Raw genomic sequence first — 26828 nt, 5'->3', positions numbered from 1 at the left:
TTGATTCTAATATGTAAGGTAAGGGTTTTTAAAAAAAAGATGTCATGAAAATGGAGGGAGTGATAAGAGAAAGGAACTAACTTTGGAGATAGAATTAAGAATCAACAAGAGAGGAAAAGTACCTAGGAATCACCCTTAGTTCTTCCCTCTTCTCTTTAAACATTAACATCGTCAGTTTTCAAGTCTTTTATAAATTCTCCTATCAATCCCCTTTCTCTTTGCTCATATGGTCACGACAATAGTTCAGGCCCCCTTGCATAGACTAATACTAGTGGTCTACCTTCGTCTTCTCTCTTGCCTCTACAAACCATCCATCACTAGAACTGGCACTTAAACATGTGTTTTTCTTAGAAAAGGGAGATGCTGGAGAAGAATTTACTCCACCAATGAAGGTTGGCATCTAACATGCAACTTAGAGTCTTTTAGAGCTGCCTACAGCACCAAACAAGAGAATAAATTAACTAGTCACGAGGTCAATATATGTCACAGTTATGACTTGAAACTAATTCTCCCTAACTCCATGGCTATTTCTCTAACCACAGCATATAGTTGACAAATTGCTGTTTCTAAAAGACAGGTTTGAACATGTCACTCCTGCTCAAAGAAGCTTCTATGCTACCTACTGCCTCTAAAACAAGAGTCTTAACATTTTTTGAGTTAAAAGTCTTTCAATAGTTTGATGAAGTTTGTAGATCCCTTCTCAAAATAATATTTTTAAATATATAAAATAAAGAGCACAAAGGAAATGAACTATAATGAAATACAACTATCAAAAAAAAATTTTTAAGCAAGTTCATAGACCTTAAGTTAAGAGTTCTGTTCTCAGGTAAGCCACAAACTGCCTATATGGCATTTTAAACCCTTCACAATCTGGCTACAACTTATATATTTCCAGACTAATTTCACATTACCCACCCCTTCATCCACACTCCATTTCATCTAAAGAAATTGGACTGCCTTCTATGCCTCCATACACAACATTCTACTACTGATTCCATTTTTTTTTTTGCAAAAGCTATTCTCTCATGCCAAAAATGTTCTTGTTATTCTAAGAATCCTTTTTTTCCTTTCTAGGTTTGGCTTAATTACCATCTTATAAACACAGCTTTTCCTAATCCTCTCAGTTACTAGAGCTTAACCTCACCCTCCACTGAAATCACTTGTTCTTACCCCTAGGAGAATGTCAGTTCCTTGAAAGTAAAGTCTGTTTTCATTTTTTTCTTTTAAATTTGTGCTTGGCCCAGAGTTGGTACCTAATAAATGACTACTAACTTGAATTGAGTAATGAGTCTATAGGAGAGGGCTTTATAATAATAAATCAAGCATTCTTTTGGTTATAATTTGTGAAATCCTAAGGGTTTTAACTTAGCTCATCTTTATGTCTGATTGTTTTTGTTGATTTTGATTGATTTTGTTTTTGTCTATAATTCTGAAAAATGTTTAAAAAATCCAAGCAAAAATAACTAAGGTCTATATCAAATCTATAGATATTCAGGAGACACACATCTGAGAAATGTTCCTTGGGAAAAGCAGTGTGCTATTAAAATTGTCCGTACAATCAATGTATAAGAGTAGCACAGACTGAAATTTACAAAAATAATGGCTGTGTTCACTTCATATTAATATTTGAGATTTTTTAAATACTTTTATTAAGTATATTTTCAAAATTGGTATTTTTTAGATTTTTGAAAGCCTTTGGGCATATGGAAATGAATAAAAGATGGTTGAAATGATATAAAAAGGGTTAAGATTCCTGAAGCCGAATACAAAAGACTTTACAAATGTACCCATCAGACAATTTAAAAAATCCAGTAAAAAAACAATAAAAGTGATTAAAAGGCTGTTGTTCAAAGAAAAGCCTGTATTAACCTAAGAATGTATTTATGGGTATAGAAATCAGTTCAAAGAGAATTAGGGAAGAGTTGGGGGAGGAATAAAAATTCTAATTTCAAAAAGGCAATTTGAGTTTAAAAGAAAGATTAATCATCAATAAACATTTATTAAATATGGATAACCTACATATTTAATGTAGCTTCTCAGCTATAGGAGTAGGGAGAAAAAAGGGAGGAGACAACATGGATCAAATAACTTCAGAAAACTTATGTGGAAATTTATAAAAATCAAAAAATAATCATTTATTAAGCACTGAATATTTACTGTGCAAAGGTTTATCATAAGCACTAGAGATACAAAAGAAAAAGAAAAATACAACTCTAAAAACTGGTTTGTCTAAAAAAATACACATTCTACAAAATGCAAATAAACTTGGTACATACAAGATACATTCACAGTAAATAAAAATAAATCTGAAGGGGAAAGCATTATCTAGTAAGACCAAAAAATATCTCCTTCATAAGGTAGAAGGAAATAGCACACTAAAAGACAAATGTGAAAGGATAGAACATTCCAGGCATAAGATCAGCCTGTGTGAAGGGTCTTGAGAGAACAAAAAGAAAGCAGCTTACAAAAACCTAAAGAGGAAGGAATATCCAGAAAGTGACTGACAATATCAAAGGGTGAAAAAATGAAAAAGGATAAGACTTAAGGAAAAAAAGTCGTTAAGATTTGACAAATGAGTGAGAGCTTTGGTCATTTTGAAAAGGTCAGGTTCAGCTGAAAGAAGAAATCAGAACCCAGGCTGCAGAGTGAGAGAGCAATGAATATAGACAGTTTTCTCAAAGAGCTTAGCCACAAAAGGGTAGAGATAAATAGGAAACTGCTAACATTTGATGGTCAAAACAAATGAGGGTTTTTCAAATATCAGGGTCTATAATACTAAAGGAGAGAACCAGTAAGTTATCATTTGGCTTCTCTTGGGGTCAGCTTTTTTTAATCTGTAATATGAAGAAGTTCAAATAAATTACAAAGAACAAAATGTCAGAGTAAGATGGTACCTTATATATTACTTTTCCAAAACTCAAAATTGAACAAATGAAGAAACCAGATTGTTAAACAGTATTATCACAATTTCCTATTACCTTTAGGATCACATATGAGTTCCTCTATTTGGCATTTAAAGTATTTTACAATTTGGCCTTTCCAACATCATTACATATTATTCGACTTAACACATTCTACATTCTGACTAAACAAGCCTTCTTCCTATTCCTTCGAATATGACACTCTATCACCTATCTCCATACCTTTTCACAGGCTGACCCACGGGCCTGAAATTCACATTATCTCTTTACCTCTGCCTCTAAGAGCCCCTAGGTTCCTTCAAAGCTCCAATCGAATACAGTCTAATCCAGGAAGCTCTTCCCATTTTCCTCAGCTCCAGAGCCCCCTCCCAAAAATTACTTTGTATTTATTTTGTAAACAAGTATATGTAGGTATGATGACTCTCCCTTTAGAATGCAAGCCCTAAGATGAATAGTTTTCAGTTTTCAGATAATGTAATAAATAATCTGGGGAACTACTTCTAGTTGTAATAACTGGATACTCTGGCAGTGACTAGAGAGATACTAGGGAAACCTGAGGGTATCTAGTTATAATGAATATACTCCTATCACCTCCCAGTTTCCACCCATGCCCTTCTGCCTCCCTTTTCCCTCCCCCAGTCTTAATCAGCCACCTTCTAAATAACTCAGGGGAAACTATGAGATTTCAGAGAAATATTCTTTACTCTTCTTTTCTCAACTAAAGGGATTTATTGGGAACAAAAGGATGGGGATTGAGGTGAGAGGGATGAGGTTTGTCCCTAATCTACAAGGAAGGGTTATGAAGGTTTTGGGAAATGTCAGTCTTGTCACAACTGTGACTTAGGGACAGTCAGAGAGATGGAGGACAACTGTTAGGTCTTCTTCTTCCAATTACACAAAACCACCAACAAAAGTTAATTTTTTCTCAGATTAATTCCAGAAGCAACCCCAAAGGTCCTTCAACCTAGGACATATGAAATCAGTCTCTCTTGATCAGACACCCCAGAGAAGAAGTCTCTCCCTTGGTCAGTAACCCCCAGAGAAAAAGTCTCACTTCATCCCCCCTGGCCAGATTCCAACTGCCTTTCCTGGGAACATTCTGTTTTGGAATCTTCACCTTGATTGACAGATCAGGTCCCCACCTTTGTTTTGCAAGCATGAAATTCTCTCTTTCTTCATGCCTCTTCCACAATAAAGAAATCAAAACTATCAATAATCACATGAAAAAGTGTTCTAAATCTCTCTTGATTAGAGAAACACAAATAAAAACAACTAACTCTGAGATACCACCTCACACTTAGCAGACTGGCCAATATGGCAGCAAAGGAAATTAATAAATGTTGAAGGGGATGTGGCAAAATTGGAACACTAATACACTGCTGGTAGAGTTGTGAATTGATTCAACCATTCTGGAGGGTAATTTGTAATTATGCTCAAAGGGCTTTAAAAGAAAGCCTGCCCTTTGATCTAACCATACCACTGCTGGGTTTGTTCCAGAAAGAGATAATAGGGGAAAATACTTGTACAAAAAGATTCATAGCCACACTCTTTGAAGTGGCAAAAAAAATTGGAAAATGAGGGGGTGCCCATCAACTGGGGAATGGCTAAACAAATTATGGTATCTGATGCTGATGGAATACTATTGTGCTGAAAGAAATTATGAACTGGAGGAATTTCACGTGAACTGGAATGACCTCCAGGAACTGATGCAGAGCAGAGGAACTAGGAGCAGACATGGTAGAACACTGTACACAGAGACTGATACACGCAGAGCAGAGGAACTAGGAGCAGACATGGGAGAACACTGTACACAGAGACTGATACACGATAGAATATAATAAGACTTTTCTACTAGCAGCAATGCAATGACCCAGGACAATCCAGAGGACCTTATGAGAAAGAACACTATCCTCATCCAGAGAAAGAACTGTGGGAGTAGAAACACAGAAGAAAAACACATGATTGATCACGTGGTTCAATGGGAATGTGATTGGGGTTTTGGTGTTAAAAGATCACTTTATTGCAAATATGAATAATATGGAAATAGGTTTGGAACAATGATACATGTATAACTCAGTAGAACTGTTTGTCAGCTCTGGAAGAAGGGAGGGAAGAGGGGAAGGAGAGAACATAAATCATGTAACAATGGAAAAATAATTTAAATAAATTTTAATTAAAAAAAATATATAATCCCTACATGGACCATTTTATTTTTTATCTTTGGATCCTCAGAGCCTTAATAATCTCACAACAAGCATTTTTTAAGCATCTACTTCTACTATGTGCCAGCCAGTCTATTAGGGACATGTTAAAGGCACAAATTCAAAGACTGAAACAATCAAGAGAAGTTTACTACAAGACAGAGAAAACAAGTGTCTATGTGTGTGTGTGCAAATGTGTACCTATGTATAAATTCATGTGTGTATACATATAAAACTATATACATATATGTAATGTGTATGTATATACATGTAAATATAAAATTAACATAAAGCTGTTATAAAGCAGTTTGGAAGAGAAAACATTAGCATCTGGGGAATCAGAAAAGCATTCATATAGAATGTGTTATTTGAGCTACATCTTAAAGGAGAGACACTCAATGTCCCTTACTCAAGGAAGTAAGGAATGAGTGAGACATGACTGTGTTATTCTCAGGATGAGCATTCAGCTCACAAAAAAGGCTAATCTGTTACCTTTTGTTGATTGAGGACTCTGGGACAAATTAAGGAGGGAGCCTGATTAAAGACAGAAAGGGCAATGAACAGCTCAGTTGCTCCCCTTATCTCAACTGAACTGGGTTGAAAGATCTACAGGCCAATCATAGGTGTTTTAGATTGTGAGTGAAGGTGTGGTAGGAGAAGCCATGTATATATAATGCCAGCTTGCTGCCTAGTCAATGGGCATGTCTTAGTCCATCACTGAAGTGTCCCTTTTCACGAAGGGAATAAATTCCCTTTTTAAATTCCTACCTTCTGACTCCAGGTTTGTTTATTTGAGTGAGTCATCATTTTTATATCACACAGGAAGAAATACATTTCAGACACAGGGAATGGTCAGGGATAAGGCCAAAGATAGAAGAATGAATGGAAGAAGCACAGTTATTAGAAAAAAACAATTTAGATGGATTGGACAGCTTGGCAAGGGAAGCGATGCCTATACTGGAAGAGAGGAAGGGCAGAATATAAAAGGTCTTTAAAAAGCTAAACAGAGGGACATCACCTCCAATGAGGAGGAAATTAAGGCAATCATTAAAAATTACTTTGCCCAATTATATGGCAATAAATATACCAATCTAGGCGATGTGGACGAATATATACAAAAATACAAACTGCCTAAACTAACAGAAGAAGAAATAGAATTCTTAAATAATCCCATATCAGAAAATGAAATCCAACAGGCCATCAAAGAACTCCCTAAGAAAAAATCCCCAGAGCCAGATGGATTCACAAGTGAATTCTATCAAACATTCAGAGAACAGTTAATCCCAATACTATACAAACTATTTGACATAATAAGCAAAGAGGGAGTTCTATCAAACTCCTTTTATGACACAAACATGGTACTGATTCCAAAACCAGGCACGTCAAAAACAGAGAAAGAAAATTATAGACCAATCTCCCTAATAAATATAGATGCAAAAATCTTAAATAGGATACTAGCAGAAAGACTCCAGCAAGTGATCAGAAGGGTCATCCACCATGATCAAGTAGGATTTATATACCAGGGATGCAGGGATGGTTCAATATGAGGAAAACCATCCACATAATTGACCATATCAACAAGCAAACCAACAAAAATCACATGATTATTTCAATAGATGCAGAAAAAGCCTTTGATAAAATACAACACCCATTCCTATTAAAAACACTAGAAAGCATAGGAATAGAAGGGTCATTCCTAAAAATAATAAACAGTATATATATCTAAAACCATCAGCTAATATCATCTGCAATGGGGATAAACTAGATGCATTCCCAATAAGATCAGGAGTGAAACAAGGATACCCATTATCACCTCTATTATTTGACATTGTACTAGAAACACTAGCAGTAATAATTAGAAAAGATAAAGGAATTGAAGGCATCAAAATGGGCAAGGAGGAGACCAAGTTATCATTCTTTGCGGATGACATGATGGTCTACTTAAAGAATCCTAGAGATTCAACCAAAAAGCTAATTGAAATAATCAACAACTTTAGCAAAGTTGCAGGATACAAAATAAACCCGCATAAGTCATCAGCATTTCTATATTTCCAACACAGCTCAGCAGCAAGAACTAGAAAGAGAAATCCCATTCAAAATCACCTTAGACAAAATAAAATACTTAGGAATCTATCTCCCAAGACAAACACAGGAACTATATGAACACAACTACAAAATACTCTCCACACAACTAAAACTAGACCTGAGCAATTGGAAAAACATTAACTGCTCATGGGTAGGACGAGCCAATATAATAAAAATGAACATCCTACCCAAACTTATTTATCTATTTAGTGCCATGCCCATTGAACTTCCAAAAAATTTCTTTACTGATTTAGAAAAAACCATAACAAAGTTCATTTGGAAGAACAAAAGATCAAGGATATCCAGGGAAATAATGGAAAAAAATACAAAGGAAGGGGGCCTTGCAGTCCCAGATCTCAAACTATATTACAAAGTAGCAGTCATAAAAACAATTTGGTACTGGCTAGGAGACAGAAAGGAGGATCAGTGGAACAGACCTAGGGCAAGTGACCTCAGCAAGACAGTATATGATAATCCCAAAGATCCCAGCTTTAGGGACAAAAATCCACTATTCAATAAAAACTGCTAGGAAAATTGGAAGACAGTGTGGGAGAGATTAGGTTTAGATCAACACCTCATACCCTACACCAAGATAAATTCAAAATGGCTGAATGACTTGAACATAAAGAAGGAAACTATAAGAAAATTAGGCAAACACAGAATAGTATACATGTCAGACCTTTGGGAAAGGAACAACTTTAAGACCAAGCAAGACATAGAAAGAGTCACAAAATGTAAAATAAATAATTTTTACTACATCAAATTAAAAAGATTTTGTACAAACAAAACCAATGTAACTAAAATCAGAATGGAAGAAACAAACTGGGAAACAATCTTCATAAAACCCTCTGACAAAAGTTTAATTACTCAAATTTACAAAGAGCTAAATCAATTGTTCAAAAAATCAAGCCATTCTCCAAATGACAAATGGGCAAGGGACATGAATAGGCAGTTTTCAGATAAAGAAATCAAAACTATTAATAAGCACATGAAAAAGTGTTCTAAATCTCTTATAATCAGAGAGATGCAAATCAAAACAACTCTGAGGTATCACCTCACACCTAGCAGATTGGCTAACATGACAGCAAAGGAAAGTAGTGAATGCTGGAGGGCATGTGGCAAAGTAGGGACATTAATTAATTGCTGGTGGAGTTGTGAATTGATCCAACCATTCTGGAGGGCAATTTGGAACTATGCCCAAAGGGTGATAAAAGACTGTCTGCCCTTTGATCCAGCCATAGCACTGCTGGGTTTGTACCCCAATGAGATAATAAGGAAAAAGACTTGTACAAGAATAGTCATAGCAGTGCTCTTTGTGGTGGCCAAAAATTGGAAAATGAGGGGATGCCCATCAATTGGGGAATGGCTGAACAAATTGTGGTATATGTTGGTGATGGAATACTATTGTGCTAAAAGGAATAATAAAGTGGAAAGAATTCCATGGAGACTGGAACAACCTCCAGGAAGTGATGCAGAGTGAGAGGAGCAGAACTAGGAGAACATTGTACACAGAGACTGATACACTGTGGTACAATCAAATGTAATGGACTTCTCCATTAGTGGCAATGCAATGTCCCTGAACAATCTGCAGGGATCTAGGAGAAAAACACTATCCACAAGCAGAGGACAAACTGTGGGAGTAAAAACACCGAGGAAAAGCAACTTCTTGACTACAGGGGTTGACGGGACATGTCTGAGGAGAGACTCTAAATGAACACTCTAATGCAAATACTGAGTTCGAATCAAGAACACATGTGATACCCAGTGGAATCGCACGTCAGCTATGGGAGATGTGAGGGGGGAGGGGGAAGAAAATGATCTTTGTCTCCAATGAATAATGTTTGGAAATGATCAAATTAAAAAAAAAAAAAAAAGGTGTACCTAGGTAGCTCAGTGGATTGAGAGCTAGGCCTAGTGATGGGAGGTCCGTGGTTCAAATTTGGCCTCAGACACTTCCTAGCTGTCACTGAACCCCCCATGCCTAACCCTCATCACTCTTCTGCCTTGGAACTGAAGGTAAGGGTTTTAAAAAAACCTACTAAATATAAGAATCTAGATTTTATCTAAGAACAACAGGAATAAAAATACTGAGTATAGAAATGACAAGATTAGATGTATTTTTAGGGAAATTACTTTGGCAACTGTGTAGAAAAGATAGTCAGTAGTGGCAAGGAGCTTAAGGCAAGGAGAACAATCAGGAGGCCTATTAGGGAGCCTATAGGGAAGTGATAAAGGTCTGAACTAAGGCAGTAGTCTTGTGAATAGAGAAAGAGAAACAAGTAAAGGATGTTGTGAAGAGGGAAATGGCAATATATTCCAACTAAGTGGATAGAATGAGCAATTAAAGAGAATACTATTGTTATAATCCTGGGAAGACTGGACGGACAATAATGCCTTTGTACCAAAAAAAGCACCACTTCATATTTTGCTTTGCTTCATGTGTTTCAGTAGCCAAAAAATCCATCGACAAGTGCCCATATTACTAGTGATAAGGCTCCCCTTATTTTAGCTAGGATGGCCTTAGGAAATTAAATAAAGCCTGTTACAGAAACTGTAATCAAAACCATTCCAGCATACTGGTACCTTCCAGGGCCCTATGATATGCTGGCATAGTCTTCTAGGTCCAAAAGTAACCTCTATGCCATGATGCAAAATTTTATGGCCTGCCTCATTCAACCCATCTGCCCAGTAGCCCTATGGGAACACTCCCTCCCTCCCCTGTCTGGGGTAAGATGGGGGAGAAGGGGACTCACATGAAATATGATGGTTGCAATTTGGGCACTTTGTCTCTAAAAGGTTCATCATCACTGTCTTAGACTCATACCTGGGCATCCCAAGACCCATAACAGGGGACTACAATGGGGAGAGGTACAAACTGGCAGCTTTGCCATCCTGTCACAGATCCAAGGCAGAATGAGAAGAGGTCCTAACCAAAGGAGTAGGCTTCCTGAATAAGCAGGCTCTAGACTTAGAAAGGAGTGAATTCAAAAGCCCTCTACAGAAGCAGTTAGGTGGGACAATAAATAGGGTACTAGGCCTTGTAAACCTTAAAATTTCTTAGACTTATGAATGTTGGAAAATTCCCCATTGGGAAATCTCATACTGGAAAAAAATTTCCTATTGATAGTAAGAACTCTATTGGAATGTGAAACCCCTTGGCATGGGAGGATCCTTCTCCTCCCTACCTAAGACTACTTTAGGACAGAAACCTTTTGCTAAACAATGGAAAGGGCTTTGACCTATGCTTAAGCATAGAACAGGAAGTTCTTTGAGTCATGATTGATTTTAGAATTGATACAATAGAGATACTTGGAATGACAGAACCAGGTCTTGAAACTACAATCTCCACCCTACTCAGAGTAAAAGGATTTAGGAAGGGCTGCAGAAAGGATCAAGATTTAATTATTTGAGAATATGACCTTCAACAGACATGTACAAAGCCACAGACCTCTGGGCGGTCCTGGGTTAAACTAGAGCCACCATTGGCACAGGAGAGACATCGACAGTAATTGGTAGATGTGAGAACTGAGGGGAGGGAACTTAGATGGTTTCCTTAAAGATAGCGGGGTCTGAGGAGAGGGAGGAGGAGGTTTTGCTCGGAGTGAGGTGGCTCTGAAGGAGGATTGAGGAGGTTGCTCTGGGGGAGGACCAGGAGAGCAGGCTGGCTCTGAAGGAGGAGAATTCTCTGGAAACATTTCTTGAAAGGAGGCTCTCTTGAAGGTGGAGCCTGAGGTTGGCATGAGAAGCCTTACCAAGAGAGATCTTGGGTGAGTGATAAAACCAACTGACCGATTTATTCATTCTTATTCCTTTCTTACTTTCTCTCTTTTTCTATTGATTAATCAGTGTATTATAAATTAAATTTCTCTATAAAACCCAGTTGGCTTGGATATATTCATAAATTGGGAATATATTCCCTGGCGACCATCTTATATTTATATAAAACCAAGAAACAGTAGAAAACATATTTCAGCGGTCATAATTGATATATATATTTCCCTTGCTCCCAAACATTTTAATTATCACAGCCTAGAGGCAGGAAGACTCATTTTCCTGAATTCAAATCTGGTCTCAGACACTTCCTACCTGTATGACCCCCAGTAAGTCATTTAACTCCAATTGCCTAGCCCTTGCTACAATTCTGCCTAAGAATTGATACTTATATATAGATATATGAAGAGAACTTAATCAACAAAAAATATTCCTTTTTTAAAAATATACACAAACTTTCACAAAAATGGATCATTCTTAATCATACAGATAAGCTAGATAAATTTAAAAAGGCAAATATTTAAACTATTACATAGCTATATATATAAAGATATATATATATATATATATATATACACACACATACATACTTAGTATCAATTCTGACAGAAGCTAAGAGTTTAAAAATAAATTTTTTAAAAAGCCAGAAAAAGAATAGTCTTATTCTCAGTAGCTATTCCAGCCTGTAGTGGAATCCCAGATAAGGAGCCTATGATTCTTCCACTCTTGTTGATTGACAGGAGCAGAGTCTAATAGCAATCTATACTCTTGCTCAGACCCAACTCAGGTCAGGAACTTGTAGAACTCAGACTAGAAGGGAAGCAATCAGTCTTTACCATGAATCAGATCACTCTGAGCACTGAAAGTTGACAGTTTCCTAGCAAGACCCCAAGATTCTGGAATAAAAACACTTACTATCCCAAGAAAGCAGACATAGGACCAGCTCAGACTTTCCCTCCAGAATTGTGATAGAGCCCAACCCTAAAATTGAGTCAAGTAGGTTGGAAGAAAGAGCAAAATCATAGATTTATAAGAGAATCATTCTGATCAACCTTTCTCTACACATGCACCATTTCCAAATATAAAGTTTTTGTAAACTACTCACTCTATTTAAAAAAGTGATTTTGATCCAAGCTTATGAAGGTAAAACTTTAAAAGAAAAATTACACACAAATCAGAATCATTCATTCTAAGAAGATCTGTGATTTCATGAATGTAGGTACAATACAGTTTTTAACACACCAAAGCCATCTACATCTCACCCCGGACAATTTTTGTACAGATTCTCTAATGGAGGTTACAAAAGGGTCTCCCCAACATACTGAAGGGCCTTCCTCTAGATCTTTTTAACACAGTGAAGAAAAGTGCAGTTCTCTAGCTGTCCAAATCATTAAGTAAAAAACCACTTTTCCCCATCATGTTTTTCTCTAATATCCCGTAATCTACTTTTTTGAGCATAAATTGTCATTGAAAATATCCTAGGCAGGGGCAACTAGTTAGCCCAGTGAATTGAGAGCTAGGCCTAGAGACAGGAGGTCCTAGGTTTAAAACTGGACTCAGAGACTTCCTAGCAGTGTGACCCTAGGCAAGTCACTTAACCTCCATTGCCTAACCCTTACCACTCTTCTGCCTTGGAACCAATACATAGCATAGACTCAAAGGTGGAAGGTAAGGGTTTAAAAAAAAAAAAAGAAAGAATCCTAGACCTTTCACTTAAAAAGGTGACATATAGGCCATAAAAGAGCCCAGCTTAAAGTTACATTACAGTAAAGATCATTTAGGACACTACATGAAATAAAAAGCAATAATTTTTTTTTTTTAATGGGAAAGAAGGGAGCAATCATCTGATCACAAAAGGTCCAAGGAAACCTGTAACTTGCCAACAAGCATCTAAATATCAACACAACAAGCCAGTTAGAAGATAGTGTCAGGAACCACAGGAACAGAAAGCAAAACCAGGATGAGGCTAGAGATATGAGGACAACAAAGTTAACACTTAATGATATGGAAATACTATAAATCAAGAGATAATACAAAAGGCAAACCCAGAAGAACCCAATGGGGAAATAGCCTCTTCTCTGTTCTATAGCTCCCTTCCCCAGTTTCTTTCACAAGCAAACTTGGGACTTAATTTGCATTCTTAGTCTCCTAACTTCTTACTAACCAGTTCAATTTGCATTCAAAAGGATGCCAGCCTGAGGGAGAACAGGTGGGTAGAAGCTCTGAAAAACATAATAGTGGCTTGAGGTAGCAATCAGCCCTGCATTCAGATTAAAACCTGACTTTAACCCCAGACTATTTGCTAAAAAGGTTAATTTGGAGGATACCCACTTCCTGAAAGGGCGAATGTGTCAGGATGATGTCATTTAATGGAGGATTATATTTTTCTATAAATAAGGGGGTTTACATAAGGGGGGAGGTTTCTAGGTTTATGGGGATCATGGCTCACATAACTAGAGGGGAGCAGTGCTTGCACCCCACCTCTCCCTGTTCTGACTATATCACCTGCCCCTATGCCTACAATCCAGTGGGAGTGCTTCCTCCCTCCCTGGGTGTAGCAAAGGGTGGGACAAAGCACTCAGTGGGGAGAGGGGCACAAAAGGGGGGGGCATGAGCATAGTACTTGGGGGGGCAAGGGTGGGGCCTAGCACTCCATCTCTAAAAGGTTCCCTATCACTGTATTAGAACCAACTGAATGATGTTATAACTTATAACCTTGGTGGTCAATAGGAAGCATTGGAAAATAGAGTTCTGATCCCCTGAAGTATACTCATCACTGCCACCATCATAAAAAAATAAAATAATAGGCCTTGATTTAAATAAAGTTTGATATGAAAACTCTTTACACAAGATAAATGATGAAATGGTTTATTAACACTATGAAAAAGATTCACAGTAAGATTTCTTTTTAAAGAAAATACTTCAAATGTTTTCTGGTAGATTTCCAGTTATTTAATTTGTAAAATTTTAACCCACACAAAATTCATTTCAAAAAATCTACTGCTTAGTTGGGAGTAGCTAACATGTATATATTACTTTAATATTTACAAAGTATTTTGCCTATATTATTATTTATTAAGAACAATTCTATGAAGGAAGTATTAATATTTTCAGTTCATCAATGAAAAAAATGAGGGACAAAGAAGTCAAATGACTTGCCTATGGGTCACAGAACCATTAAGTGTCTTTCCAAATGCCATTTGCATCTATATTCATTAAAACACATATAATTTTAAAAGGTAGTTATTAAGGGATATCTGTATTAATTAGAAAACTGGGACAATTTCTGAGTTCAATGAAGAAACAGTATATTACTAAACAAGAAATTCAAATGGGGAGAAAAAAGTAATCCTATAATCTTTGCAATGATTTCATATTCACATCTTCGGATCTTAAAGATTGTTGGTTCTTAAGTTCCTACATGTCACCATTACTACTACAATTTCTACAATATAGAAATCTTTTTTCCTAGGTCACATCAATTGTCTAAATCACTGGTGTCAAACGCAAATTGAAACAGGGGTCACTCTACAAGCTACACATTGCCATAGTTTTAAATTTTAGTATTATCTATATTGTCTTGCATTCTTTCTTATTTTGTTAAATGTTTTCCAATTACATTTTAATCTAGGTCTGGTTACATTCAAGGTCAGTGTCTTTTGACACCTCTGGTCTAAACTTTTCAACCAACATATTCCTTTTATGTTGACTACTTGTACTGATTGTTGAAAGAATAAGGCAGAAGAAATTAACAAACTTAATGTTGTAAGATCTTCTCTGCTAAACACATCCTCCTTCTGAACATGATATGAGATGTTCTATTAGTTAAACACACATGAAGTATTAAATCACTAGATAATTTCTCATAAGTAACGTTATACAAGTGCAGTATTCATGCATGGACTATTTCTTCCAATTCTTAAGATTAAATGGTGATCCTGAAGCAACCAATCTAGTGGCTATCCCAACTTGGCTCTAATACTCAAGGGTTAGGACCCTAGAAGGCAGTTATCTCAACAGGTTTCACGATGTTCTGTGGCTCCAGGCCCCATCCAGTACTCTTCCCACTAAAGCTTACCCTGCAGACATAATTAGATCTTGGCAAAAGAATTTACTAAGAAAGCATATTAAAAAACAGCAGCAAAAAAGAAATCCTATTCCTCCCCTATATCTTCCACAAATACATGGGTAGTATAGGCACAAAGTTAGTGTACAATGTTAACACAATGATGTAATACATAAGGCCAAGGCAACTCACAAATCTGGAACTACAAGGGTCTCAATGTCATTTGTCTTTTTGTATACAGTCCTCTCTACTACTCAACTCTAGATATCAAGGATTAGTTCCCACTTCATTCCATAGCTGCCTCTCTTCTTTTCCAGAAGTCATTTTCTTAAAAGCTGCTTTCACTCTCAAGTGACTGATTCTCTGCATCTATATCTGTATAGTGTATCTCTGCTCCCTCAGCTGTGCCTCAAACACTCCAAACCTGGCAGTACAACTGATAAATGGAGTGTTTCTAGGTAAGTAGTTCTCCTGAGACCATGAGTGATGGAGGAAAGAAGAAAAGGAAAATCCCTTCTCCTGCCAAGAGGTGAAACACTGAATGCTTCCCCAACTTCTGGCTCCTGCCTCAACTGATTCTGACTGGACTATGTCTTTTAAGTGTCACCTACGGCCATGCCCAATCATTGTTTAGCCAAAAACATCATCCCTTTGTGAATCAAAGTACTTGTTTGTGCTTTATAGAAATTCTAATAATAGCTCCACTTTTACAGTTACTTTGATATCTCATTATGAGTCTCTTTTCTGCAATTAGTTGGTGGGGTATCAAAGACCAACCCTTTTGCAGTCCTAGAAAAATAATGTCCTAAATGAGTTATAATAGTTCAGGTACCCAAAATATTAAAAAAAAAACAAAAAACATTAAAGTTGATTCCAATCTAAAAGTACTAACTCTCTTACTGGAAATCACTTCTGACTATTTTCACCAATAATACTACTGGGAAAAATCTAAATAGCTAAACAGGGAATAGCTGAGAAAACTGGAATATAAAAATAATGAAATAGATCACCCAGAATGAGAATTATGAAGAATACAAAGAAATATAGATACAAAAAATGACTTAAATTGTTCTTAAAACTTAAAAAGAATAGTATGCATATTGACTATGACTATGGTACTGAAACATGTAAGGACATACACACACATAGGGTTAGGGAGTTGTGCTTATGTGTGTGTGTAAGAAAGAGTACCAGTAAACATTAATAGATCTTAGCAAAAGCATTTAATAATATAATAGAAGAAAGGCAGATAAAAAGCATTACTCAAAATTAAACCCAGAAGCCATGCTGAAAATGCATACAACAATCATAGGAAATGTGGACACATGTGTATATATGAACCCAGCTCTATATATACCTGTGTTCATATGACAAAATCAGAGGAGCTGATAGGGAATAGCTATTAAACTGTTTTTTTATATTTAAGTTATCTGGAGAGTTTGAAGCCTTTCACAACCATCTCAAGCCTGCCTCTCCAGGCTCATTACTGCCCTTCATAAACTCCATATTCTAGCCCTACTGTTCTACTTGTGATTTCCCAGGCACAACTCTCCATATTTGCTTCAATGCCTTTGCACAAATCTTCCCCCATATCAAGAATACACTCTTCCTGACCTCCACTTCTTAACTCCCCAGATTCCGTTAAGTCATAGTTCATGTTCCACTTACTAATGGAAAACATCTTTTATATCCTTAATTTTTAAGAGCTCAAATCCTCCTTCTCAAATAAAAATGTATATATTTATCATTTTATAAGCTATAATCCTCCAGTAGAAAATAAATTCATTATGAGGTCAAATTTTTTTCATATTTTCCTTGGATCCCCAGGGCCTACTACACTGCTTTCCATATAACATTAGACATGTTTGCTAGATAAGCTATTTGCATGTTTAAAAGTTTTCCATGCTTATGAAAATTCAGTTTCATTATACAAGTTCATGATAAAAATTATTTAATGTATTAAAAAATCCATTCAAAAGCTAAAGTGTAATCAAAAAGCCCTCCAATGGAAACATTCACATAAACTCAACCAACAAAGAAATAGCTGAGTAAGGTAGATTTGATTATGGGAAACGTAAGCATTGATAATAGCTTTTGAGGATTAGGTTATTAGAGTCAGAAATGACACAAAGGTTATCCTTAAAAGCCTAAACTTATTGGCTGATGGAGATCAGCATCAAAGTGGTAGAGACTGGAATATATAACTGTAAACAATAAAAATTTAACATACTACGTACTTAACAGACATAAACAATTCTAGCTAGAATTATACATCAGTAACTCACTCTCCTTTTATAAAAGAGGAGACAACAAATTCCCATACTACAAACAAAAAACCCAAAATGCCCTTGAGAATCCAGCAAATAAATTGTATTGGCAGTAGAGTATCATTATAGACAGAACTGTAGCCTCAAACTACTCTGACAAAACTATGAACCATAAAAATGAGCTTCTGTAACAGATATCCCTATTCCAAATTCTCAATCTCCAAAAACTATCGAATGAAAAACTTTCTAAATACAGAGACCAAGAAGAATTAAAATCAAATGGGAGGGGGCAGCTGGGTGGCTCAGTGGATTGAGAACCAGGTCTAGAGATGGGAGGTGCTGGGTTCAAATATGGCCTCAGGTCTACCTGTGTGACCCTGGACAAGTCACTTGACACCCATTGTCTAGCCCTTAGTGCTCTTCTGCCTTGGAACCAATATATACTATTGATTCTAAGACAGAAGGTAAGGGTTAAAAAAAAATCAAATGGGACAAATTACATATTTCCTGTCATTTACTCAAGTTGTCATGAACATGAGTCTAGAAAAATGGATATGTCACAATACTCTTATTTTTTTAAAAAAAGGAGTCATGTTATGCAACTACACAATGTTTCTCATAAAAGTAAACATATAGGAATAACAGCTTGGATAGCAACCTCATACTCTATCTAAACCCCATCAAAAAAGGTATGAACAATCTAACAGTCTAATGATTATATGTATCTACATATTTATTATATAATGAAATAGTTAGCATTTGTAATAATTATAACAGCTATCACTTTAAGGTTTATATGGTGTTTTACATAATCTCATTTGATCTTCACAATCCTTTGAAGTGAATGCTATTATCATTCCCACTTATAGATAAGGAAGCTGAGGTTCATCTAGGTTAAATGATTTGCCCAAGGTGGCATAGCTAATAAGTGTCTGAGGCAAGACTTTAAAATGGATCCTTCTTGATAAAGTTCAATATTCAGTCCACTACACTATTCTGCCTATCTTCTATACAATATCATATATAACAGTCACAAATAATGTTCAGTTGCTGAGCCTGACAAATACAGAATTGTAGCTAACTGGGTAACCATCTGGGTGTCCAGGAAGAGAGAGAAGGTGTGGTTTTGATTCTGTCTGACAAACTGTTAAAATGGACATTTGTAAAAAATTAGTAATTTCCCCTTCCACCATACTACTAATTTCCCCATTCTACTAATGCCTGACCAGCTCTGTCCTGCTGTTACTAATTCTTAAATATTTCAGCATAAACAAAATAATTCTATGTTACTCCAAAGACACTGTTGATTTCTGAACAGCACTTGAACAGATGGCAACTCAGAAGAGTCTTGTTCCAATTATGGCAACTTTAGCAGTAGGCTCACCTGCTGCTACCTGAAACACCAAAACCTCCCACTTTTACTCAAAAAGCTTCCAATTGCATGTAGAATTCTACACAACTCCTGGTTCTCATTCCTTAAATTATTAATAATTAAATTCCTTAAAGTAAAAATGAATTTCATTATAACTCTACTAATTAGAACAGGCAGGTACCAAATCACTAACTAATGTAATCATGAGGAAAGTATAGTTTTTATCACAACACTACTCTATGCCATGTTTTCTGCATGATTACACTGGGATGTGATATAGTTTTGCTAATATATTCATATGAATCAGAGAATATCTGATTATACTCATCCTGAAGGAACTTAGTAATGTTGGAAGTTTAATTTCAGAGACATTAAAACATTAAGAGCAAGTTATTTAAAAATCTGAAATATTTATTCACGGTTTTACACACATATACACATACATTCTCTGAATTTTCTTCTTAAATAATCAAAGACTAAGAATATGACATAAAACTATATCTAAATCAGAACACAGCAAACTTTATGTGCAGATTGAAGAAGAAAGCAAGGAAACTGTGACTTACTCAATTTATCAGGTTTATAGACAAAAAGCTCCTTTGGACTTTAGAAAGTCCCTTTTCCTGATCATTGTTTACCTGACATCTCTCTGCCTTGGTAATTCAGTTTATAATGATGATGATTAAGCCTAAATTTACATTAAGAAAGAGCAGGCTAGGAGCAGCTAGTCTATAGCCAAGCCTGGAAACTAGAGGGCCTGGATCCAAATCTGACTTCAGACACTTTCTAGTTGTGTGACCCAAGGCAAGTCACTTAACTCCTATTGCCTAGCCCTTACTGCTCTTCGTGGAACCAATGCACAGTAGTTATTCTAAGACAGAAGATGTGAGTTTAAAAAAAAGAAAAGAAAAATTACAAATTGAAAGTAATAAGCTCAGATAAACACATTCTAGTCACCAATGTTGCCTTTTGACCACCAAGAGAAAACCTGAAGTTTATTGATTTCCATGTGAATGAAGTGGTTTATTACAATGATGGTGAAAAGAAAAGAGATTTTTGAGAATAACAACAACAAAAAAAAAACCCTAGGGCTTTTATTTACCTAAACTGAAAAATGCCACAAACTATTTCTGTCAGTGGACATCTGCCAACACATTTAAAAGTTTATGTTTATTTACAAATAGCTCCCAGGAAGAAAAGTTTCAGTAAAGTCTTCTCATTCTCTACAGTGGTAAAAATGGTTCCTAGATAACCATTTCACAAAAACTGCTCTCTAATAGGTTTTGTAAAACAGCCAGAAAATCAAGGCCAACATTCTTTTTTTTTTTGTCCAAACCCTCCTATTGCACTAGCCACAGCTCTCTTCTCTAAATATTTAACTTGATCCCCAAGTACCTTACTACTGTTTGGGCTCTTAGTAATTTTCCCTTTGATCTTAACAATTTTTCCCCTATCTTTACAAAGAATAAGGGAGCATGCTGAATTTCATCATCTGATTTCACTTTAAAGTACAATATCTATATATGAATGATGCTCAAATTCAGTCCTTCTATCTCTTTCCACAATTCATTCTAACAAAAACAATTGCTATGGTGCAAGAAATAGTACCTAGTATGGAACCTAGTATAAATATTTATTGATTTTGAATATACTTACCATTCCTCAACACTCAGAAAGGGATACAGATAAATGAAGTGAATGGCAGTGGGGCAGTCTAGTATACCCAGTCCAATATCCTACTAGACTTAACTGCCTCTGCAAAAATAAAAAACATATAAAGTATCCATGTTACTAAAAAATCTGACAGATAAAAATGAAAGCATGTTTTATAAAATTAAATATCAACACTATTCTGATGATAGTTGAATTTTAGAAAACAGCAGAAATAGATTACCTTCATTATACTTCTATTTCATAATAACAATGTTGTTTTGACTAATCAGAGCAAAGTAATATTTGAAAAATGTTTTCTTCTTGCTTAAAAGCTTCTATTCATATATAGAATGTTACATACAATTTCTAAAAGCTTAAATGAATTAATGCTTAACAGTAAATCTCCTAAGGGCATACACCCAAAATACTATCTTGGGAAACTGGGAAGTAAAAAAAAAAATCCTGACAATTATGAAAATGTAACAAAAAAGAGGGCAGAGGCACAAATTTGGGCAATAACACTGACTTCAGAGTCAATATTAACAGATGACTCCCAAAAAATGCAACCTATGACTAATAATAAGTCAAAACCAAAATGGTGAATGAGTATGGTTTGAGAATCTTATAACTAAGCAATTCAAAGAAGCCCTGTGGCTTACTATTAATGCTATACCAATCTACTATATGTCTTCTATCCCTGTAACTACAATCAATCAAGGTAGAAACTGAACTAACAGTTTGGTTATATTCATTTTCCTTCCTACCCTTATCACCTAATTTCCCTCATTGGTCTCCACTTTGTGTTAGGAAAGAACTATGCAAGGAAGTTAACAGAGATAAAACTTTCAAATTCACATGAATGGAAAAATAAGCATTGATTTTTTTTTAAGAAATATACAACACACTTCTAAGGAATATGATCTGGGTGCTGGTCTTCCTTAAACCCAAAGTTACAAAGGATAAGGGAAGAGACTTTCTAAGTTTACATATTAGCTCTATGTCATTGTGGAACACAAAAGGATTCTTTACAGCAAAAATCACCATATAAGTATGTCTGTCTCTTTCTCTGGATTAAAAACAGTGGCAACAATCTGACAAACTTTCAACTCTTGTCTGGGGAAGAAGGAAAATGCAATAGAGGTCTGACAAGAAAGACACCTTACAGAATGAAAATCCATGTATAATGGAAAAGAAACTGACAGCTTGGAAGATTAGAATAGTATTTTTTGCATATACATAATGTACTTCAAGTTTTAAAATGATGCCTTGGTATGAGTTGCTATCTGTATGTGTCATGTTTATAAGAGCAATGACTTAAGGAGGCAGCTGGGTGGCTCAGTGGATTGAGAGCCAGGACATCCTGGTATCAAATGGGGAATCAGACATGTCATAGCTGTGGGACCCTACACAAGTCACTTAACTCCCATTGCCTAGCCCTTACCACTCTTCTCCAATATACAGTATTGATTCTAAGACAGAAGATAAGGGTTTAAAAAAAAAGACCAATGACTAAATTAGCCTTTATAAGACCTGTTGCTATTAGTGGCTCTACCTCCATTTCAAAGTCTACCTAGCATCTCCAAAAAAAGTAAACTCATTTCTAATTTTTACATGCTAGGTTATGCAACTTTGTTTCTCCACATCTCACACCAATGGCATAATGTCTAAGTACATTCTCCAGTTAAGTCCATCTACAATTAATTCCAATTTCCATCAGCAACTCTGCTTGACTTCAACTTTGGGTAACACCATGCTCTCATATCAGGTGCCCTCCATATACCTTTTTAGCTTCCTTTTTCATGTTGTCTTGCCCAATCAGATTGCAAATTCCTGGAGGGAAAGAAATGTCTTTTTTTCTTATTTGTATCACCAGCACTTAGTGTGCTTACCTAGTAGATGATTAATGTTTATGTAACTGAATTTAAGTGAAATTAAGCTCTTAAAATATTTTTCAATTCAATAAGCACTTATTAAGCACATTAGGGAATCGTGGCGGTGCAGTGGATAGAATACTAGGTCTAGAGTCAGGAAGACCTGAGTTCAAATCTGGCCTCAGATACTTAATAGCTAAGTTATCCTGGGCAAGTCATTTAACTCTATTTGCCTCAGCTTCTTCATCTGTAAAATGAACTGGAGGAAGAAATGGCAAATTGCTCAAGTATCTTTGCCAAGAAAACTCCAAATGATGTCACAAAACTGAACCAACTAAAGAACAAGGAGTATATTGGGGACATAAAGATAAAAAATTATGTAGTCCTCCACCTCAAGGTTTTTAAATCTATGTAGAGTTACAGCATATACATAATTATAAGATAGAATGTAATAAGTACATAAGAAAAGTCAAATAGAGAAAGATAATATATTAGAAGAGAATGATCACTTCTCATTGGGCTCTAGAAAAGGCATGCAGCACCTGATATGGAAAGAAAGAGTAGGTTTTTCAAGAGGTTTTTCAAGAAGTAGGGAAGATGTGCACAAATGAAGAAGAACTTAAAAAGGGATTGGGAAATGAGAAGTGACTGACTAGTCAGACTGCAACACACTGGCTATCAGGATAAGTAATTTATATTGTATCCCATAGGCAACTGGGAATCACTGAATAAATTTGAGCAAAGTCGTGACATTAAATCTGCATATTAAGCCCGATTACTTTGAAAGTAGTATAAAGCATGCATCTACACAAAGACGTAAGGCCTAGAAAATATTTTCCACAGGAAAAGTATGGAGCACCTGAATTAAGGCAGTGGTAGTAGAAATGGAAAGGAGGGCATAGATGAATAGATACTATGGAGGTCAATATAGCATGACTAGAAATAGTTGCCTAGAAAAAAAAAAGGAGATGCTCAGGGAATTTAAGCCTATTTATCAAACGTATAACCAACAATAATACAGAAGTTAAGAGAAAGGGCAAATTTAGAGGTACAAAGAGGGAATGAATGAATGAATGAGCATTTATTAAGCACTTTTTACCCACTAAGTAGCATAAGTGCTAGGTATAGAAACAGAAAAGATAATCCCCTTGCTCTTGGGGAACTCATATTCAGCACATATGGAAGGTTTTAGTTTCAAGTCAGAAGCCAAGTTCCTATGGTCCTTAGAATACTGCCGCAAAGTAGATAATAATGCCACTTCTTTTAATAACATCTCCACTGAATCAATTTCTGATGCTGAATTATATGATGGTGGCAAGAACTTTCCTTCCTGCATCTTCAGTAGGTGCCTATAACACATACAGAAGAAAATTGCCAGGCTCCTCTCCATAAAGGCTGCTTTCCTGTATAATAGCTAGACATGGGCTAGAAATATTCCTATTCCTGAAGGTCTTGGATTCAGTGCTGTAAGGATAATTTAGGGTCGTGACCTAATCTAAATTTAATTTTTGGTCACCAGGGGATATCCCAAATGAAAATACCCAAGTCAGTTTGGAAATATATGGTGGTTTAATCAATATATAGGGAAGAAATCAAGAAGAGAGAGGGAGAGGGTATAGGATTTCTCCTGCCTGGCCTGTGCCAGGAGGAGTTCAAAATCCTCTGCCACAAGGTTTCTGAAGAAGATTAGAGTCTTCTAAGTGGATAGTGTTTGGAAGGTAAAAGAGAAAGAATCAACCTAAAACTCTAAGAGATCTTAGAGAAGATGCCTCACGGAACTAGGTTACTAGGCTTCCACCAGTATGGTATCAAGGAAAACTCACCACTAAAAACCAGACAATAGCAGCCGCCACACCAAGATGCTGACACACTCAGCCAGCTGCTGCCAGCCACCTATCTGCCATCCAACAGCCTGGAGAGAGGAAGTGACGCAAAATATATAGACAGTTTTTACATCACTTTCCTGCATCTCACATGTCCCAATGATATCTTAGGCTTGACTTAGGCCAGCCCAGGGGGTCTGTCAGTTGTTTCTGATTTGTCATTTGCTAGCACATGTCTGTCACAGGCCATCCTCTAAAATATTTAATCCTTAAGTATGGGTGTAGACATTCCTGATTTTTGTTAGACTAAGTAGGATGAAGTAATCTAAAGTTCACAGTGTCCTGAGCTGTTTCCATCAGAATCTGAGAAATAAATGGTGGTCAACTTGGTGGTATACAACTTAACCTACACATGCTGCTTATTATTAAAATGTGCCTCCTTCAGCTAGGCTAGCTGGACCCTTCTTCACAGGAATTGCTTCCCTGGATAATAGCTGTGAGACTGGATCAGAAGTGTAAGATTTAAATTAATATCCAATAACTCCAAGTATTATATTTTATAAGATGTATTAATTACTTGAAGTAGAAGAAAGAAAAAAGTAAAAGCCTGAGTAAAGAAGTTTTCCCAGCTTTGTTCACAGGAAAAGAGAGAGGGGTGGAGCTACACAATACTTTATCTCCAAAATATAAGCATATAACATGAGAACAAAAGTGGGATGCTAGGATTTGGAGTCCTGGGGAGCAGATTCTAATTATACAGAAGTGAAATCAGGGCTCTGGGAGATGCTGCCACTCTCATTAGTTAATATTCCTGATTGTATCATGGCATTTAGTCAGCGGTTATCACTGATGGTGATAAGAAAAGTGGACCCCCTTTCTACAATGATTTCTCCTCTCAATAATAGTTATGGGGGCTGGTCTGAAAAAAGGTGAGGTTGTTTAGAGTTTTCTGCTATTCCCAAGGTTGTTAGGCTCAAAGTCCTAGGTTATCTCCTTTGATTTGCCTGGCACTTGCCATCTCCTGACTCTCCTTCAGGATGCCTTGCTGAGATGATAATGATAAATCACTTAATGAAATAATGAGTTCACTTTGGGTCTCATCACTAAGGTCTCAACAAGGAATCTAAATAGAAATATTCATAGCAAGCAATTAATAATGGAATTAAGATTTTGAGACTATAGATATAGATAGATTTGAAACTCAAATGTATATAGGCGATAAATAAAATTATTAAAGTGGATAAGATCACCAAGGGAAAATGTAGATATTGAACAGAGGAGAAGAGGGTCTTAGAAAATGTCAAAGCTTTTGATATATAAAGAGCAATCAGTAAGTAAGCATTAAAAATATTCATCAGAGAGCTAGGAAAACCAGAATAGGGCTATGGGACATAGAATAATCAAGAAAAAAATCAAACAATCTCAAAAGCAGGAAAAAATTCTAACAGGCTGAAAACTAAGAAAAGATCATTGGATTTAGTGACTATGGGAAGGGTGGTTGCAATTGAGTAATGGAGACAAAAGCCAACTACAATGGGTTAAAAAATGAGTTAGTTACAAGGAAATATTAACTATTCTTCCTAGAAGCTGAGAAATGAAGGGGAAGAAAGAGAAGATAACAGTATGAAGGGCTTGCAGAGACAAGAAAGAGTGTCTCTTCTGAGACATGACGAAGAGAAAGAATGATACATTAAGATATAAAAGGATTAGAGGGGGAAGCTGGGTAGCTCAGTGGATTGAGAGCCAGGCCTAGAGATGGCAGATCCTAGGTTCAAATCTGGCCTCAGACACTTCCCAGCTATGTGACCTTGGGCAAGTTACTTAACTCCCATTGCCTAGCCCTTACCACTCTTCTGCCTTGGAACCAATACACAGTATTAATTCCAAGATGGGAAGGTAAGAGTTTAAAAGAAATTTTTCTAAAAAGATATCAAAAGATTAGAAAAGGAGAAGAAAAGAGTTTAAGAAGCTCACAAATTGCCTTGATCTTTCCTGGGAAGTAAAAGGTGAAATTCTCTGCTTAGACAAATGGTAGTGACGAGGGAGGTGCTTTGGGACAGCTACTTAGAGAAGTAACAAGGAGTCAGAGGTCAATACAATAAAATTATTTTTCTGTTCATCCTATATGAAAAAGGGAACTACTTCATCTTATGGTGCATTCTTTTATTATCTATCCTTCACATATGTTTAGTCCTACAAAATTAGGCTAGGGGAAACGTTTTTGATGCAATTATATAACCATCATAATCTCAATTTGTGGATCCACTTTGCTTTTTGTTCAATCACTTACATTTACCTCCTGTGCTCTAAAATTCAATCCAACCCAGGTCAATTCCTTTCTAGATAAATATGAAAAATGAAACCTAAAAACAAAAGGTAAAGCAGAGATTCAGAAAATCTTATTTTAAGATGTTTTTACATATATATGATCACCATAAATGAGGTTTGGAAACTCCTAAAATATCAAGAAGCAGGGGGGCTTAACTTTTATGCCACGCTTATGTAAAATACAAACAAAATACAGGTGTTAATAAAGGAAACCACCCCAGCTGAAAGTTCACTGACCTTTATTGTCTGAAATTTCATGTTCTATAAAATGGCATACTTCTCAGAGTACCATGTTCCAAGAGGTAATCTATGTTACCTACCAAGTTCAGTTAGACAGAGTAAACAAAAATTGGGCCCAAGTCATCTCTCACCATTGAGGAAGTGATTATTTAATTTGTAAAATTATTCTTAATCCCCACCATTCAGTGAAATCACTTTGACTACTATCTTTCTATCTATCTATTTAGATT

The 26828-nt window shown here is 36.1% G+C and overlaps 1 protein-coding gene across 9 annotated transcripts in view; it reads right to left on the bottom strand.

Annotated features, from left to right (window-relative positions):
• TULP4 (TUB like protein 4) overlaps positions 1–26828 on the bottom strand; it is a 369572-nt gene that overhangs the window by 328479 nt on the left and 14265 nt on the right. For 6 of the 9 annotated variants that reach the window (XM_056818995.1, XM_056818998.1, XM_056819003.1 and 3 more), the window contains exon 2: positions 20340–20438. The exons of 1 other annotated variant lie outside the window; for it this stretch is intronic. The gene's annotated coding sequence lies outside the window, so the exon portion shown is untranslated. Of the gene's footprint in view, positions 1–20339; positions 20439–26320; positions 26394–26828 lie in introns of all 9 variants that reach the window. 2 more of the 9 variants (XM_056818999.1, XM_056818997.1) reach the window with 1 other exon arrangement.

The sequence above is a fragment of the Monodelphis domestica genome, chromosome 2 (assembly GCF_027887165.1).
Source record: "Monodelphis domestica isolate mMonDom1 chromosome 2, mMonDom1.pri, whole genome shotgun sequence".
Lineage (NCBI taxonomy): Eukaryota > Metazoa > Chordata > Mammalia > Didelphimorphia > Didelphidae > Monodelphis > Monodelphis domestica.
Note: the sequence above shows the minus strand (reverse complement) of the source record. Positions and strands in the feature narration are given on the sequence as shown.